The sequence below is a fragment of the Oryctolagus cuniculus genome, chromosome 5 (genome assembly GCF_051225735.1).
Source record: "Oryctolagus cuniculus isolate XC-2025 breed Fujian yellow rabbit chromosome 5, ASM5122573v1, whole genome shotgun sequence".
NCBI lineage: Eukaryota > Metazoa > Chordata > Mammalia > Lagomorpha > Leporidae > Oryctolagus > Oryctolagus cuniculus.
Window position 1 is genome coordinate 12,654,540 of NC_142871.1, and position 18,108 is coordinate 12,672,647.

At 49.4% G+C, this 18,108-nt stretch overlaps 1 protein-coding gene across 5 annotated transcripts in view; it reads right to left on the reverse strand.

The window, feature by feature from the left end:
• The window catches only part of TIAM2 (TIAM Rac1 associated GEF 2), a 247,572-nt gene that overhangs the window by 197,963 nt on the left and 31,501 nt on the right, over positions 1 to 18,108 (reverse strand). The window contains exon 2 of one of the 5 annotated variants that reach the window (XM_089332526.1): positions 9,242 to 9,367. The exons of the other annotated variants lie outside the window; for them this stretch is intronic. The gene's annotated coding sequence lies outside the window, so the exon portion shown is untranslated. The remainder of the gene's footprint in view (positions 1 to 9,241; positions 9,368 to 18,108) is intronic. 5 annotated transcript variants of the gene reach the window in all.

An 18,108-nucleotide genomic window follows, 5' to 3' on the forward strand; every position in this document is an offset into this window, starting at 1 on the left:
GCTGTGACCGTCAGACCAGTGTTGATCTGGCCTTACTCCCCGCTCACCCCCTCCTCCTCCAACTGACCACACTCAGTGGAAACTCAGAACAATGCCACATTCTCCCTTGCTTCACTCATTCTCAATGTCTTTTCTTCCACCACATCCTTTTTCTCTGGAGTACGGGGCCAGCCAGAAATGACCCAGCTACCCTCAAGCCAACAGGAACACGAAGGAACAGACCACGCGAGGGAACAGACCCCGAACGCCCCCAGACAGCAAAGCAGGCAGTAGAGTCTCCCTTCAAAATCGCTGAGGGAACGGTGGTTTTCAAGGATTCGAGGATAAGAAGCCCTCCTTGAATGGTAACGGGGTTTAATGGAGTTCCAGAACTTGTTTTTCACCTTTAACTTGGGATTCAAATCCTGACTTTGTCCAGGAGGGGAGAGTGTACTTGTCAAGGTCACCCACAAGCATGGCTGGCATCAGAACACGCAATCTGGAGAGTGACAACTACGTCCAGAAACCAGGGACTGGGCTGGGTGCAGAAGCCTGCAAAGCAGCTGCCCTGGGTCCCTGAGGCAGGACCCAGCCCAGGCTCACCCACAACGAATTATCCTGCAAAAGGGGATGGGTGCATGCTTTGATGTTTTTCCCCATTTCGTTTTCACGATATGAAGTAAAATCTGCATTCTACTCACACCCAAAAAAGACATAAAAAATCATGCCATTTCTGAGGGTAAAACAAAACGTGCCCAACCACCAAACCAGGATCTGCTTGCCTGTGTGATGCCTCATGAAGTGTCCTGCTGGACACAGCCAGCCAGCAAGGCGCTCCCAGTGGGACCATCTGGTCACCAAGTGCTGCTCTCAATGATAACGACCCCCTAAGAGCTCCATTAAAGCCCAGAGTGACACTAGGGATTCCCATGGGTAATGAGATTCTTCTAATCTCTGATTGATGAAGTATTTATCTAAGTAAGAGAACAGATATGCAGACTAATCAGAGGGGGCGGGAGACACCAGAAAGTAATTACCACACAAAGAAGAGAAGACCGCATCTGCTTTGACATGAGAATGTAGCAAGGTCAAAATTACCATGGAAATTTTATACAATTCCTCAGATAATGCCTCTACAATTTCATCATGCAACAGTCCAGGCGTGAAATTCAAAGTTAATTGGTTTTGGTCAGAGGTCACTTTATAATACTAAATTACAGCACAAACTCCTGCCGAATGGAAGTTGGGAGAAGGCTTAAATGAAACATGCACTATAATTGAATTTCAACTGCAAAACCCTCTTCCCTTCCTAACGGCGTCCTAGCAACTCATTCAGCATGGTGAAGGTAACACATTTTTCCAAATCTCTTTGCGTCCAAGAACAAAAGCTCAGAGGATATATACAGGTTGCTGTAGGCAGTCCCTCCTTTAATCCACCCCTCATTTTGCAAGAGAAACAAGTTACACCAAAGCAATGAAGCTAAAACCTCAGGGGGCCTTCTAAGGTCCCAACAACACCTGCACGATGAATGGTCTTGGAAGTTTCAAAAGTAAGATCATTTTGTGTTCATTTTCCTAAAGCAGACTCATAAATTGTATAAGCCTGAGAGTCAATAAAGCCTGGGTCCCCCCCAGACCTTCCCTCCACTTCCCAAAGCCCATACCTTGTCCAGCGGCAGAAATGTCAGTGGCCACAATGAAATCTGGGGCCAGTACTGTGGTGCCCAGGCTAAACCACAACTTGTGACACCAGCATCCCATACTGGAGCAGTCCCACCTGCTCTGCTTCCCCCCCAGCTCCCTGCTAATGTGCCTGGAATGGCTGCAGAAGATGGCTCAAGTCCACGGGCCCCTGCACCCATGCAGGACACACAGATGGGGTTCCTGGCTCCTGGTTTTTGCCTGGCTCAGCGCCCGCCATTGAAGTCATGTGAAGAGTGAACCAGCAGATGATCTGTCTCTCTTTCCCCATCCCTCCCTATCCTCTCCTCTCTCTTTCGGTCATTATGCCTTTCAAATAAAATAAATACATCTTTTAAAAGTGGTAAAAAGAAATGTGTTTCCAGAATTTTGCCTCCCAGACAAACCCCTCGCAAGATCACAAGGAATACCTTTCGTTTGAAGTTCTGGGGAAGTGGAGAGGAGGGAGGGGGCTTGATCACTGCTAAATGTGGCAACCAAATTCTCTCATGGCGCCGACCAAAGCGCACGTCAGAAACCGAGCACTCCTTGGGGGAAAAACAGCCTATAGAAGAGAAACAGCTTTTTTTTTTTAAAAAAAATGATTTTTATTGATGCCGATAAGAGATACATAGAACTTGCCGTCTCCACCATCTGGAAGCGGACAGCTCAGCGGCGCTCGGCACATTCATCTCACTGTGCAACCTTTGCCGTCCGCCTCCAGCACTCGTTTCAGATCTGCCCATACTTTGATCTTGGACTCCCAGCCTCAGAACTGTTGTTTAAGCCAAGAGCGGTGACAAATGTATTCCACTACAGGCCATGTTTTAGGATACAAAAAGGGATAAAGATGCTGAAAACAAACCTGACCAATGGTCAAAAGCAGAAGCAACCTCTTCGGGAATCAAGTGGAAATCCCCACACCATTATGGCTCTTGGGACCGGCTATCAAAGGACGCCTGCACCTGCTGTCGGGTGGGCAGCTGAGGTCTCAGTCCAGAGCAAGAAGTGGAGGTGGGGTTACAGGAGTCCCAACTGGCTGTCCCAATCCTGGAGCCGGTGACCCCCACCTCACACCCGACCCCAGCAGGCACGATAGACAGCAGATACCCAGTCTAGGGCAAGACACAGACTGCAAGAGGCACTTGTGGGGACCGGCGCTGTGGAGCAGCGGGTTAACGCCCTGGCCTGAAGTGCCAGCATCCCATATGGGCGCCGGTTCTAGTCCCGGCTGCTTCTCCTCCGATCCAGCTCTCTGCTATGGTCTGGGAAAGCAGTAGAAGATGGCCCAAGTCCTTGGGCCCCTGCATCCACGTGGGAGACTCGGAAGATTCTCGTGGCATCTGGCTTCGGATCAGCGCAGCTCCGGCCGTTGCAGCCAATTGGGGAGTGAACCAGTGGATGGAAGACCTCTCTCTCTCTCTCTGCCTCTCCTCTTTTTGTGTAACTCTGACTTTCAAATAAATAAATAAATCTTTAAAAAAAAAAAAAAAGCAGCACTTTCTCACTGGTCAGGGGGCTGGGCTGCTGCGGGTGCAGAGGTGGCACAGCACTCAGCCAGACCCACTGCCCGGCCCCAGCTCTCTCAGGGCACCCGGCTGACTCTCCCAGCCTGTTCACATCACAGTGTTTATTTCATTAACTTTGGCCTCTGTATCTAAGTCTGTATTTTCTCAAATAGCTTCCTTTCTCCACCTAACCCCAAACCTCCCTACCTCTTGAGTTCCTGTTTCGCCTCAGTCAGCGTCACCCACCTGCAGCGACAGTGAAAACTGCAGAAAACTAAGGAGACAAATGCCCATCAGTGCCCTGAGAAACAGAGACGAGTCCGCCTGGAAGTGAGGAGAGAGAAGAGGTAAGTGGGCCACAGAGGCAGGAGCCCTGTCAGCCATGCAGAGAGTCCGCCTCGCTTTGATTCACATCCTGTAAGCGACGAAGTCTTCCATGCAGACATCACCTCACCCAGGCTCCCACCAACCCTCAGTCCAGTGGGACAGCAGCCACCTGAAAATACGTAGCACATTCACCTCTAACAGACCTCTGCATCCGCACCACACCATCTGGGCCACCCATTTCTTGTCTGTGGAGAAGCATCGAGATCTTCCGTCCCATTTAAGGCACTGGGTAATAGTGAGCGAGAATTCAGGAAACAGCAGCTCTGCCTCTGTGACTGCTGTAAGCACGCTACCCAGTCCACTCAGCTCTTCCAGACCCAAGGCAACCAGCCTCCCCTCCTCAACAGGAAGTTCTCAATGAAGCAACCACACTCCTGCCAGGATTCCAGCCCACTTCCTCTGACCTCTGTGCTACAGATACTATCACTTCCCTCCTGCCTCTCCCAACTCTCTCATGTGCTCTCAGTGTGAACCTGTGTTGGTTTATAATCTTAACGATCAATGGGATGACTTCTCACACAAGCTTCCCAACCCAGCACTGCCATGCTCAATGTTTCCAACTACATATGAGAGGACGGCAGTGAAGGAAGCAGGCACACAGTGGGCACCTGCACAGCATCCCTCCCCCCACCTCAGTCCATGTCCCACCCCAACCCACCCCAAGGAAAGACCCTACAAAACCCTGCTGGAAAGTGGAAATACCACTCTGTCTGTCTCCTTTGAAATGCAGGCAGCACTGGGAACACAGAGCTGGTTTCTTTAGCCCCAGGCTTCCCCTGGAGAGAAAGGAGAGGCGGCCAGGGCAGGCAGCCTTGGTTCCTGGGGGGCTGGTGGAGGGTCAGAGGGCACCTGGAGCTGAAGCACGGCTCAACAGTGAGTGTTCTGCAGAAGAGGTCAGATGGAGAAGAAGTCAGAGGTGTTCCCTAAATCTACCACCATCCTTATGGCACAGATATGCTCACTTCAGGAAAATCACAGATCTCCAAGTATCTGTGCCCTTGACTCTTGCATAAACACTCCTGACCTCACAACTCAGCAGGAAGGAAAACCTTGAAATTAAGCTCTCTTTGCTCTGATGGCTGAACAAAGAGACTGGCCTTTAAGTCCTAACAGTGCAAAGGGAGACACACAACTCCTTACATCAAGCAGGTGGACAGGGACCGGGCCACCCAGGGCTGCAGGGACACATGCAGAGTGGCAGTGGACTCAGAAGCTAACACCAAAGAGGCCAAGGACACTCCTGACCTATGGCACAGGACAGTGCTTGCTTAAGTCTGGGTAATGAGAAGCTATGATTTTTTTTTTTTTTTTTTTTTTAGGATAATAGAGACATGGAAAATGTTTAACTGAAGCACTCTGATATGGGATGCAGGTGTCTTAACCACTGCACCAAACACTCTCCCCTTGTCTCTTTTTTGTCTTCATTCAACACATGTTTGTTACATGCCCACTATACATAAGGCATCTTTAGGATTCTAATTCATCATCTCCTTTAACTTTCCCACCCCAAAGGCCTATGATGCATATTCTGAAGATAGAGCTTTCTTTCTTCTTCTTTTTTTTTTTTTTAAGATTTATTTTTGATGCCGGCACTGTGGCACTGTGGCACAGTGGGTTAATGCCCTGGCCTGAAGCACCGGCATCCTGTATGGGCACTGGTTCAAGACCCAGCTGCTCCACTTCCAATCCAGCTCTCTGCTACGGCCTGGGAAAGCAGAAGATGGCCCAAGTCCTTGGGTCCTTGCACCCACATGGGAGACCTGGAAGAAGCTCCTGGCTTCAGTCTGGCCCAGCCCTGGTTGTTGTGGCCATTTGGGGAGTGAACCAGCAGACAGAAGAACTCTGTCTCTACCTCTCTCTGTAACTCTGCCTCTCAATAAATAAATTTTAAAATTAATTTCCCTAAAGATGGAAAACAGGAGCTAAATTAAATTTTAAATTGCTTAGACCTTACAGTTCCAGTGGTGATGGTCAGGGTATACACACACACACACACACACACACACAGAGGAATAACATGGTGTTAGCAAAACCGAAACTTTACTTTGAATCTCCTAAACTATTTAAATAACAGAAAGCAGGTCATATTTGTGGAGCATTCAGGTAAGCCACCACTTGTGACACTGGCATCCCACAGAGTGCTGGCTTGAGTCCCAGCTGCTCCACTTCCCATCCAGCTCCCTGCTGATATGTCTGGGAGATAGCACATGACAGTTCAAGTACTTCAGCCCCTGCCGCCCATATGGAAAACTTGGCTCCTGTCTTCAGACTGGCCCAGCCCTAGCTGTTGCAGCCATTTGCAAAGTAACCAAAAGATGGAAGATTCCTCTCTCTCTCTCTCTCTCTGCCTTTCAAATAAATAAATCTTTTTTAAAAATTTTAAAGCTAGCAAAATGAAACTTCTATCACGTACAGTTATTAGCCCCATGAAGAATTAGTATCTTTTCCTTTTCAGCTGTGAAAGCTTCTCTGACTCCTGTCAGTTTTATTAACAATTTCAAATTTCCTTAAGGAAGGTGCTGATTTTCGTTGTTCTTAACAGGGATCTTCTAAACATTAAGAATATAGGGGCTGGCACGGTGACACAGTGGATGAAGCTGCCACCTGCGATGCTGGCGTACCATATGGGCACCAGTTCCAATCCCAGCTGCTGCACTTCCAATCCAGCTCCCTACGAATGTGCCTGGGAAAGCAATGGAAGCTGGCCCATGCGCTTGCACCCCTACATCCACACGGGAGACCTGGGTGAAACTCCTGGCTCTGGGCTTCAGCCTGGCTCAGCCCTGGCCATTGCGGCCTTTTGAGAAGTAAAGCAGCAAATGGAAGATCTCTCTCTCTCTCCTTCTCTTGGCATAACTCTGCCTTTCAAACAAAATAGATGTCTAAAAAAATGTAAGAATAAACATTAAGAATATATTCATCACCAGGTAATGAAAAATATTCTTACAACTTCATTTTAGAAAACTTCATCAAAAAGAGCATCTACAGAAAATAAAAATGTAGTTAACATCATACTTACTGGTGAAAATAGAATGCTTTAAACTGGGAACAAGCCAACACTGTCTCAGCGGTCCTGGCCCACGTGATGAGGCAGGCAAGCAGGTTAATGAGCCCAACAGGATTCAAACAAGAGGCTGTGCAACTCTTGAGTATTGTGAGAGAAGCGAGTCTGAAGTGAGACAGTTTCCTTCAGTCTTTTTCCTGAGAGGCAGAGGGAGAGCGAGGCAGATCACGAGGGAATCTCACCCGCTACTACAGAATCGAATGCCTACAACAGCCAGGGCTGGGCCAGGCCAAAGCCAGAAGCTAGAAACTCAATACCACGTGGGTGGCAGGGACCCAACCACTTGAGGCATCACCTGCTGCCTCCCAGAGTGTACAGAAAGCTGCAATGAGGAACAGAACCAGGATCCGAACCAGGCAGTCTGACACGGGTCCCAAGCGTCTTAGTAACTCCAGGCCAAACGTCCACCCCTCTATTCATTTTGAGACGTGCTGAGTGCCAGGCTTTAGCAAACATCCACAGGAAGCCACCCAGGAGGGAGTTAAAGCCACCATCCCGAGAAGAGAAGTCCCTATGGGAGGTGTACTAGCTGGGTAGTAACTCGCGCATGTGATGCGAGAGGCAGGAAGAGGCAAAGAGAAAATCATCCCCAGAAGAGGACCTGGGATGGCACTCCAGGGAGAACATCCCCCTTGGCCAGAACAGCAAAGAAGCAGAACCCAAAAGCAGGCAGGGAATGAAGGTGATCAGAGCAAGAAGAAAGCCAAGGGAAAGCAGCTGGCCTGGAAGCCAAGGCAGAGTCGGCTGAAGGAGGAGACAATAGTATTCAAGGAAGCAGACAGGGGGCTGGCATTGTGGCAAAGCGGGTTAAGCTTCCACCTGCAAGGCTGGCATCCTATATGGGCACCGGTTTGCATCCCACCTGCTCCACTTCTGATCCAGCTCCCTACTAATGGCCTGGGAAAGGCAGCAGAAGAGTCTTGAGTGTTTGGGTCCTGGCATCTACATAAGAGACCTAGAGGGGGCCCGCGCCCTGGCTCACTAGATTAATCCTCCACTTGTGGCGCCAGCATCCCATATGGGCGCTGGTTCTAGTCCCGGTTGCTCCTCTTCCAGTCTAGCTCTCTGCTGTGGCCTGGGAAAGCAGTAGAAGATGGCCCAAGTACTTGCTTCGGATTGGCGTAGCTCCGGCCGTTGCGGATATTTGGGGAGTGAACCAACGGAAGGAAGACCTTTCTCTCTGTCTGTCTCTCTCACTGTCTGTAACTCTACCTATCAAATAAATAAAGATCTTTAAAAAAAAAAAAAAGCAAAAAAACCCAAGATTTAAGAGACCTAGAAAAAGCTCCTGGTCCCTGGCTTTAGCCTGGCCATTGTAGCCATCTGGGGAGGGAACAAGCAGATAGAAGACCTCTCTCTGTTTCTCTCACTCTCCAACTCTGACTTTCAAATAAATAAATATTTTTTTTATAGGAACCCAACAGGGCTGCTCTGAGAAAGATGCTTGTGGCAATAATTCCAAGGGAAAACTTTCTCTTTCTGAGCATATCTTCTAACGGGCACAGCCTGCCTCTTACAAAGAAGCTAAGCCTTTCTGGTGCCAAACTCTTTTATCTTTAAATACAAGAACTTTGGGGGCCAGCGCTGTGGCACAGAAGGCTAAGCTACCGCCTGCAGTGCCAGCATCCCATATGGGCCCCAGTTGGCATCCCAGCTGCTCCTCTTCTGATCCAGTTCTCTGCTATGGCCTGGGGAAGTAGTTAAAGATGGACTGAGTGCTTGTGCCCCTGCACCCATGTGGGAGGCCTAGAGGAGGCTCCTGGCTCCTGGCTTTGGAGCAGCTCAGCTCCGACCATTGTGGCCACTGGGGAATAACCAGTGGATGCAAGACCTTTCTCTCTCTCTCTCCCTCTCTGTAACTCTACCTCTAAAATAAATAAATAAAAGTCTTTAAACACAAGAACCTAGCGGTGCTTTGACTCTGAACTTGAGAAGCAAAATGTTATACCAACTACAAGATGAGGAAATACAAAATACAATATGGGAGGTCACAGATAATGTTGCAGGAAAGCAGAACAAGGCTGCGTTGACCTTCTGGACAGTGGCTTTGGGAAGACGAGCTTGGGGAACTGAACAGCAGACAGCTTAGCCACGGCCCCTCAGGGAGCAGAGAGGCGGCCTCGCGGTGAGAACACAAAACATGGTCTCTGTGGGCCACACTCAAGCAGCACTAAGGCAGGGCCGTAGCAGCTTCACTGACTATTCCCAGGCTCAAAATGGGATCCCAAGACCCAGGAACAGGGGAAGGTGTCGTGGCACAGCCCTTTGAGCAGCGGCTTAGGGTGCTACATCAGTGCGCTCGGTGGGGTCTTCGCTACTCCTCTTCAATGCAGCTTCCTGCTAATGCCTCGGGTGGCAGCAGATGATGGTTGCACTGCTTGGGCTCCTGTCACCCACATGGGAGACCCAGGTGGAGTTCCAGACTCCCAGCTTTGGCCTGGCCTGGCCCAGCCCTGGCTGCTGTGGGCACCTGGAGAGCAGATGGAAGATGTCTCTCTTTCTCCCCTCCCACCCCATCACGCTTTCAAAGAAAGAAAGAAATCTTTAAAAAAAAAAAAAAAAAAAAGGCTTGGGAACAAGGAAATGCAAAACCCGTTCGTGCAGATGTGAGTCTAAGATATACCTCAACAGGCTCCCAGGCGAGAGCTCCAAGCTTGGCGACAGAGAGGAAGCCTGAAGGGGCTGTGATCCTGCGCTCTCACACGACAACTCCTTATCGTGCAGCTGTTTTCAACTTCAGAGAAAAGACCTGAAGGGAAACGATTCTTTCATGTGCCCAAATTCCTTACACCTGAACACATCGCAGATGTTTTCAAGAGGAAACACACACGCAACTCTGGTGCCTCCCGGAGAGGCTGGTGGTGAGCACGGCGGCAGGACGCAGATGTTGAAGGTCCTCAAGGAGTCTCCCCGAATTATTCCAGCAGGTGCGTCCATTGTCCACTGGGCTCTGCTTGTGTGGACAGGGATGCAATGATGAATGAGAGACGCCATTAGCATGGTTATGTTCCAAATGCAAACCCACTGACAGGTCCGGTCCGTGTGCCACCTGAGGAGTGGCGGAGCATCACAGTGTGGCCTTGGCAAACTCGACTCCTGCTGCGGACAGGCAGACCGGTCCACACCAGCGTAAGTCACGTGCACGCACAAGGGGAAACGCGGAGGAAGTTTTGGCCAATGGCGTAAACTGTTTCAACTAAACATAATCTCCCTTCTCACTGTGTGTAAACTCTCGCCAACCTTTCTCCCTTAGATTTTCGAGTGCATATTCTATAAAGTGTATAGTATGCTATCTTCCAGCGTGTTCTCTATAAAGTATATTCCGTGCTGTAAGAGGGGCTCCTGCCCACACCAAAGCAGCACTTTCTGACCTCAGTCAACAGCCCCTGCTAGGACCCTGCACATCTTCAAAATCTGAATGAAAATGACTTGCAAAGACACCTCAAAGTAAACGTGCAATGCAATGTGTTTGCATCCAAGAACTTTCCTATCTCAAAAGAAAAGTGAACAAGATAATTCAACTTTTAATGTTTCATTTAATCCTTCAGACCAAGATGCAAATATCTAGTATTTTTAATTCCTTGCATTTAAATACAAGCTCAGCAACTTGTTTAGTCTGCAAAATCCAGAGATGTCAATAATATCCAGATTAACCATCTCTTCATTTTGAAAAACAAAAATTAGTTTGCAATTGGAGAGAGCTAATTTTAAAAACTAGAGGTGTGTTATAAAAGACAAGTGAAAAGTTATTTCAAATAACAGCAACAGTCACTGAGCACTTACAAAGGCTCCCTTGGATTTGTCTCCACTCATTCTAATACACGGGATGTACATTTCCTTTAGAAACAAAGTAATGGGTGGCCGGCGCCGCGGCTCACTAGGCTGATCCTCCGCCTTGCGGCGCCGGCACACCGGGTTCTAGTCCCGGTTGCCCCTCTTCCAGGCCAGCTCTCTGCTGTGGCCAGGGAGTGCAGTGGAGGATGGCCCAAGTCCTTGGGCCCTGCACCCCATGGGAGACCAGAAGTACCTGGCTCCTGCCATCGGATCAGCGCGGTGCGCCGGCCGCAGCGCGCGGGCCGCGGCAGCCATTGGAGGGTGAACCAACAGCAAAAAGGAAGACCTTTCTCTCTGTCTCTCTCACTGTCCACTCTGTCAAAAAAAAAAAAATAATAATAATAATAATGGGAAAGCAAAAGGCCTTTCATCAGCTAACTTAAGCAATTGGAAGCATTTATGAATGTGCACTTCACACTGGGATTTTCAGCACGCTGTCCAAGGAGAGAACATGTAGAAGGTATCCCATGAACACTAATTTCATAAAAGCTCCTAGCCATCTACGACAGAGAGCAGTAACACTGCACAGGGAGGCCGGTCTCCTGGGAAACCGTTTCAGCCAAGGCACAACTGCACCGTCAGTGTAAAGCCTTCTGGCAGTGTGCCACACATTGCCACTATGCCAGACTCCTCACCCGGCCGGCCCCACTGAGACCCTCACGGGAAACACAGCAACTCACTACTGTGAGTTATGCGAGGTGTCGGAACCTCCCAGGTCGAGCCCAGGGCCCGGTGACCAATAAATGACTACAGAGGACTACACAAGCAGCATTCTTGTGAGATCTACAAGGCAGTACTATTCCGCAGGAGCCAGGAGGGGAGTAAGCTTTCCCACAGTCACACGAGAAACCCGACGGAATCAATCACACACTGGTGAGCGTTCCCAGTAGGATGGATTCCTGCACCCAGGACCCCGCAGGCGTGAACACCACGGGCAGCCTGTGACAGGGAGCAGGGGAAAGCACAGATCATCAGCGAATTCCTCCAAGTCCTTGTTACCACTCCTCCTTGACTCTGCCCTCAGCAACACGACAGGAGCCGCTCCCTGCAAGACGCTCCCAGTCGGCTTCTCCCCATCAGAAGGAAGTTCAGTTTCAACTTTAACAGCCTATGCAGGTGGGGCCAGCGTTGTGGCACAGTGGGTCAGGTCCCCACCTGCACCCCATACGGGCGACGGTTCAAGTCCCAGCTGCACCACTTCCCCTCCAGCTCCCTGCCAACGCACCTGGGAAAGCAGCAGAAGATGCCCAAGTGCCTGGGCCCCTGCCAGCCATGTGGGAGACATGGACAGAGCTCCTGGTTTCAGCTTGGCCCAGTCCTGGCCTTTGTGGTCATTTGGGGAGTGAACCAGCGGATGGAAGATCTGTCTCTCCTTCTCTCTCTCTCCAACTCTGCCTTTCAAATGAATAAATACACCTTTAAAAAAACCAACTTGGCCAGCATCGTGGCTCACTAGGCTAATCCTCCACCTTGTGGCGCCGGCACACAGGGTTCTAGTCCCGGTCGGGGCGCTGGATTCTGTCCCGGTTGCCCCCCTTCCAGGCCAGCTCTCTGCTGTGGCCAGGGAGTGCAGTGGAGGATGGCCCAAGTGCTTGGGCCCTGCACCCCATGGGAGACCAGGAGAAGCACCTGGCTCCTGCCATCGGATCAGTGCAGTGCGCCGGCCCACGGCGGCCATTGGAGGGTGAACCAACGGCAAAGGAAGACCTTTCTCTCTGTCTCTCGCTCTCACTGTCCACTCTGTCAAAAAAAAAAAAAAAAAAACCACCAACTATGCTATATTTTCTTGTTTTCTGGATGTCACTACACTGATCACACTGGCTGCAGGTCACATTTCCAAAGCTCCCACCTCTCCCTCTGGATCCTGCACCTGCCTCACGTCCCACCCTCAACCTCTCACTCCTCTCCAGCTGCCATCTCTCAGTCTCCCCCCTTTGGCAAACTCTGTAATGTTAGAAACTTAACATGAAAGAACACAAAAATCAGGGGGGCCAGTGTTGACACCAGCATCCCAAATAGGACCTGGTTCGAGTCCCAGTTGCTCCACTTCCCTGTTAACGGCCTGAGAAAAGCAGCAGGAGATGGTCCAAATGCTTGGGCCCCTGCACCCCCGTGGGAGACCTGGATGAAGCTCCTGGCTCTGACCTGGCTCAGCCCTGGACGTCGCGGCCACTTGGGGAGTGAACCAGCAGATGGAAAGCCTCTCTGCCTCTCCCTCTAACTGACTCTGAAATAAATAAACATTTTTTAAGAAAAATTCATCTGAAGCCCATTTGCTTTTCAGATGATAACCATGAAATGTGCAAAGCACAGAACAGGAGGCTCACACCTCCTCCACAGCCCCCAGGGCAGTCCGACGAGAAAAGGACCAGGGACAAAGGCACTCCCATGTTTCAGGGGTGGTAGGATGGCTGCTTAGACAGTCAAAGGGAAACTCACTAGAATGATGATTTCAGTAAGAGGACCCCCGACAAACACAGAAACCCAGCGAGCTTCTATATTTCAGTAGTAGTCAATTAAAGATTAAATGGGGGGGGGGGGTGCCGTGGCATAGCAGGTAAAGGCACCCCCTGCCGAGCTGGCATTTCCGTATGGGTGCCGGTTCGAGTCCCAGCTGCTCTACTTCTAATCCAGCTGTCTGCTGTGGCCTGGGAAAGCAGTGGAAGATGGTCCAAGTGCTTGGGCCCCTGTACCTGCATGGGAGACCCGGAAGAAGCTCCAGGCTCCTGGCTTTGGATCAGCCCAGTTCCGGTCATTGGGGAGTGAACTAGAGGATGGAAGACCTCTCTCTCTTTCTCTTTCTCTCCCCCTCTCTGTAAGTCTGCCTTTCAAATAAATAAATCTTTAAAAAAAAATTAACTGAGGGGGAAAATACTCATTTTCATCACCAGTAAAAATTACCACATAACTAAGAAGAAATTCACAATCATGTGTAACATCTACATTTTGTAAAGTATTAAAAATTTACTAAAGGGCACAAAGACCTACAAAACTCTGAGACAGTCTATGTTCCTTGATGGAAAGATTCAGATCGACAGGAGATTAATTCTCCTAAATTACATTTTCCTAAATGTACATTTATGTGCATGTAATTAAATTCTCCTAAAATGTACATTTGATGCAATCCCAAACAGATTTTTAAAACAACATGACAGGGGCCGGTGCTGTGGCTCAATAGGCTAATCCTCCACCTAGCAGTGCCGGCACACGGGGTTCTAGTCCCGGTCAGGGCGCCGGATTCTTTCCCGGTTGCCCCTCTTCCAGGCCAGCTCTCTGCTGTGGCCCGGGAATGCAGTGGAGGATGGCCCAGGTCCTTGGGCCCTGCACCCGCATGGGAGACCAGGAAAAGCACCTGGCTCCTGGCTTCAGATCAGCGTGATGCGCCGGCCACAGCGGCCATTGGAGGGTGAACCAACGGCAAAAAGGAAGACCTTTCTCTCTGTCTCTCTCTCCACTCTGCCTGTCAAAAACAAAAACAAAAAACAAAAAAACCAACATGACAGGGTGACTCTGAAGTCCACCTGGGACAATAACCTTGTAGATGACAGTCAAGAAATAATGTTTTGAGGAAAAAAAGAATAGCAAAGGGGTATTTGCTTTATCAGACAACAAAACATTCTATAGAATTACAGTAACCTTAATAGTTTGCTATGGAGCACAAATAGTCGAAGTCCAGAAACAAGTATGATTTATATGGATAATTAAACTATGACAAAAGTGGCATATCAAATAAAGAAAGAAAATGGACCTAAGAAACGAACGAGCAAGGTTTTCCTCCTCCCAAGCCTTAGCTTGTTGTCTCCCAATGTGTAACAGCAACGACAGCCCATCTCCCCGAACCACAGGCAATGCCAAAGTCAAAAGGTAAGTGAGCTTATAATCGTTTCTCGCCAAGTCCCCGAAGCAAGGGTCATCCCACACTAGAATCCAGCCCGACCATCATCGTATATTTTAACTTTCAAGTTCTCGTGGGAGAGCTCAGGTACAGCCTCCCGACTCCCAGGGGTTGGCACCGGGGCAAGGGGCCACACAGGCTGCCATCTGAGTCACACATGAGTCAGACCCTCGAGCCTGCCAGCCCCTGCGTGGATATGTCCACCTCTAGCACGCAGTCTGGTTGTTGCGAAAACCTCTCCAGTGTCACCCTGCCCGCCGCGGCATTCCCATGTTGCCTGTGCCCTCCTGAATGTGACAGTCAGCAAAGACAAGCATTTACAAGCATGACAACAGTCTATCCCAGTGGGGAGAAAGAAAAAGTGAGAAACCCTCCATTCTCATGGCAAAAGCATGAATCTGAATGGCAACCTTGGGGAGGACGTGGGAAAAGCATTCGGAAATGATGCCAAGATCATTTGTATTTGCTGAGAGATCGACAGATTTTTATCATTTGCAATTTGGAACATGTTCCCAAGGGAATATGGGTTAGCAGGTAATGGTGTGACAGCTTACCCAGATCTTAAAGGTTCCTCTCATGAGGAATTCTTATTTATTTTTTAATCTAGTTATTTGCCAAAGCCGTGTAGCATTTAAGACAAAGTAAAATGCCCGGATATAAGCTGTCTGATGCTTCCACGCAGACACACAACTTAGCACTCTGAGAGCTCCAACAGGCCTGGGCGGCATCTCTGAGCCACAAAGAACAGTTGGAGAGCCTCGGATATTTCTAGAACGCTGCTGAGACGGGATGACCGAGAACTGCACCTGTGTCCCCTCCCACCACAGTCACTCTCCTGACTTTCAGGTATCCATGGCCAACTCCCATGAAGCTATGAGATGGAAAATTCCAGAAATAAATAATTCGTAACTGAAAAAACTTTTATTACAGCATGTTATTATAATATCCTATTGCATTATTGTTGTTGTGAAGCTCTTACGTTGCCTAATTGATAAATTAAACTTCCTCATAGGTCTGGATGGAGAGGAAAATGCATAGCACAGTCTACTCAGGGTTGGGTATCACCCAGGTTTCAGGCATCCCACTGGCAGTCTTACAACCCCTGTGGATAGATGAACGCGGCCACTCCATAGCAAAGAGTTCCAGTACTTTCCAGAAGGCCCTAAAGGGTCTTCTTCCTTCCTTCTTTGGGGGAAAGGAGCTAGGTGGGAAGAAAAGGTGCTCCCATTAGTCTATGCATGTGCATTAAAAATAGGTTTTAAAATGCGTTTGGCAAAGGCAGGCTTTGGGTCTACTACATTAAGACCCCAGTTGAGACATCCTCGTCCCTCACGGGAGTGCCTGGGTTCGATTCCTGGCTCCAGCTCCCGATTTCAGCTTCCTGAGAATGCAGACCCGGGCAGGCAGCAGCGACAGCTCAAACAACTGGGTCCCCATCACCCTACACGGAAGACCCGAATCGAGCTCCCAGCCCTGATGCAGGCATCTGGGGAGTAGATCGGCAGATGACAGTGTTCACTCGCTCGCTCTCTCTCTCTCTCTCTCTCTACCTCCCCTCTATTCCTCTCAAATGAATAAATTAATTTTCTTTTTTTTTTAAAGATTTATTTATTTATTTGAAAGTCAGAGTTACACAGAGAGAGAAGAGGCAGAGAGAGAGAGAGAGAGAGAGAGAGGTCTTCCATCCGCTGGTTCACTCCCCAGATGGCTGCAACGGCCAGAGCTATGCTGATCCAAAGCCAGGAGCCAGGAGCTTCTTCCAGGTCTCCCACATGGGTGCAGGGGCCCAAGGACTTGGGCCATCTTCCACTCCACTGCTTTCCCAGGCCATAGCAGAGAGCTGGATCAGAAGAGGAGCAGCCGGGACTAGAACCAGTGCCCATAACGGATGCTGCCACTTCAGGCCAGGGCATTAACCCACTGTGCCACAGCGCCAGCCCCTGAATAAATTAATTTTCAAAAACCACGGTTCACAACCTCCCCTCCCACTGCTGGACACAGAAAGGAAAAGAGATTCGGGGCCATTTGCTAATAAAATGAAATCCTCGCTGGCCCTCCCATGATTTCATTTCCTTTTTATAGCTTGACTTACCAACATAGTCATTGCTTTCTTTTTTTAAAGACATGGATCTACACCACATTTAATTTGAGTGTCTCTATACATAGATTTCAGTCTACAATAAGAACAAGTTCACAAGATCCCACCCCTGAAGACCTAAATAGAACAGCAATTTTGGAATAGGATCTTCTTTCTCTAAAGCAAACACAGGAAAGCGGCAAAGACAATGCATCCATCTGCCACCAAAAGACATCTCCTAACCCAGCTTTCAAGACATTTTCAGGGGGGAAAAATGCACAATTTCTTCCAGAAAAATCTATCATCTGAAAAATCCTCAGAAATTGAGCAAATCATATCATGGCTTTTTCTGGAGTTCTTATAATCTCTAGTTCAGATAGTTCTTTTTGTTTTTTGTTTTTTGTTTTTTGTTTTTTGTTTTGACAGGCAGAGTGGACAGAGAGAGAGAGAGACAGAGAGACAAAGGTCTTCCTTTTGCCGTTGGTTCACCCTCCGATGGCCGCTGTGGCCGGCGCGCTGTGGCTGGCGCACTGCGCTGATCTGATGGCAGGAACCAGGTGCTTTTCCTGGTCTCCCATGGGGTGCAGGGCCCAAGGACCTGGGCCATCCTCCACTGCACTCCCGGGCCACAGCAGAGAGCTGGCCTGGAAGAGGGGCAACCGGGACAGAATCCGGCACCTCGACGGGGACTAGAACCTGGTGTGCTGGCGCCGCAAGGCGGAGGATTAGCCTAGTGAGCCGCAGCGCCGGCCAGATAGTAGTTCTTAAATCCTGCAGTAAGAAAAGCAGTTATGCCAGAGAGCAGATTTGCAAAGGTACTTCAACAAGTTACCAGGGTGGGGAGAGAGTTGTGGCACAGCAGGTCAAGCCCCGCTCGGGATGCCCGCATTACACTTGACAGTGCTTGATTCACGTCCTGGCTCCTCTCCTCCCAGTCCAGCCTCCTGCTAATGCACCCTGGGAGGCAGCAGCTGATACTCCGAGTCCTCGGGCCCCTGCCACCAGTGTGGGAGACACAGATTGAGTTCCTGGCTTCTGGCTTTGCTCTGGCCCAGCCCTGGCTGTTGCAAGCACGTAGGAATGAACCAGTCAATGGAGGATCTCTGTCTCGCAAATAAAATGAAAATAAATAAAATTTTTGAAATATTATTTTGGTACAAAGAAATTTAAATCCATGCATTTTTTTTCGTAATATGCATTTTCATGAACTTTTTGAATATCCTTTGTACCTGGATTTCCAAAATTTTTGAACCAACATTAACTTTCTCAAAAAAAGATTTATTTACTTATTTGAAAGGCAGAGTCAAAGAGAGAGAGGGAGGGACAGAGTGGGAGAGAGGGAGAGGGAGGAGGGGAGAGAGAAAAGGAGAGAAAGGGAGGGAAGGAAGGAGAGAGAAATCCGTCTTCCATCCACTGGCTCACTCCCCAAATATCCACAACAGCCAGGCTGGGCCAGACCAAAGCCAGGAGCCAGGAGCTTCTCCCAGGTCTCCCTTACGGGTGCAGGGGCCAAAGTAGGTAGGTCATCTTCCGCTGCTTTCCCAGGCACGACAGCAGACGGTTGGACCAGAAGTAGAGCAGCTGGGACTTGAACCGGCGCTCATATGGGATGCTGGTGATGCAGGTAGCAGCTTAACCGCCCGTGTCACAACACCAGCCCCAAACTTTCCTTTTAATTCCACTT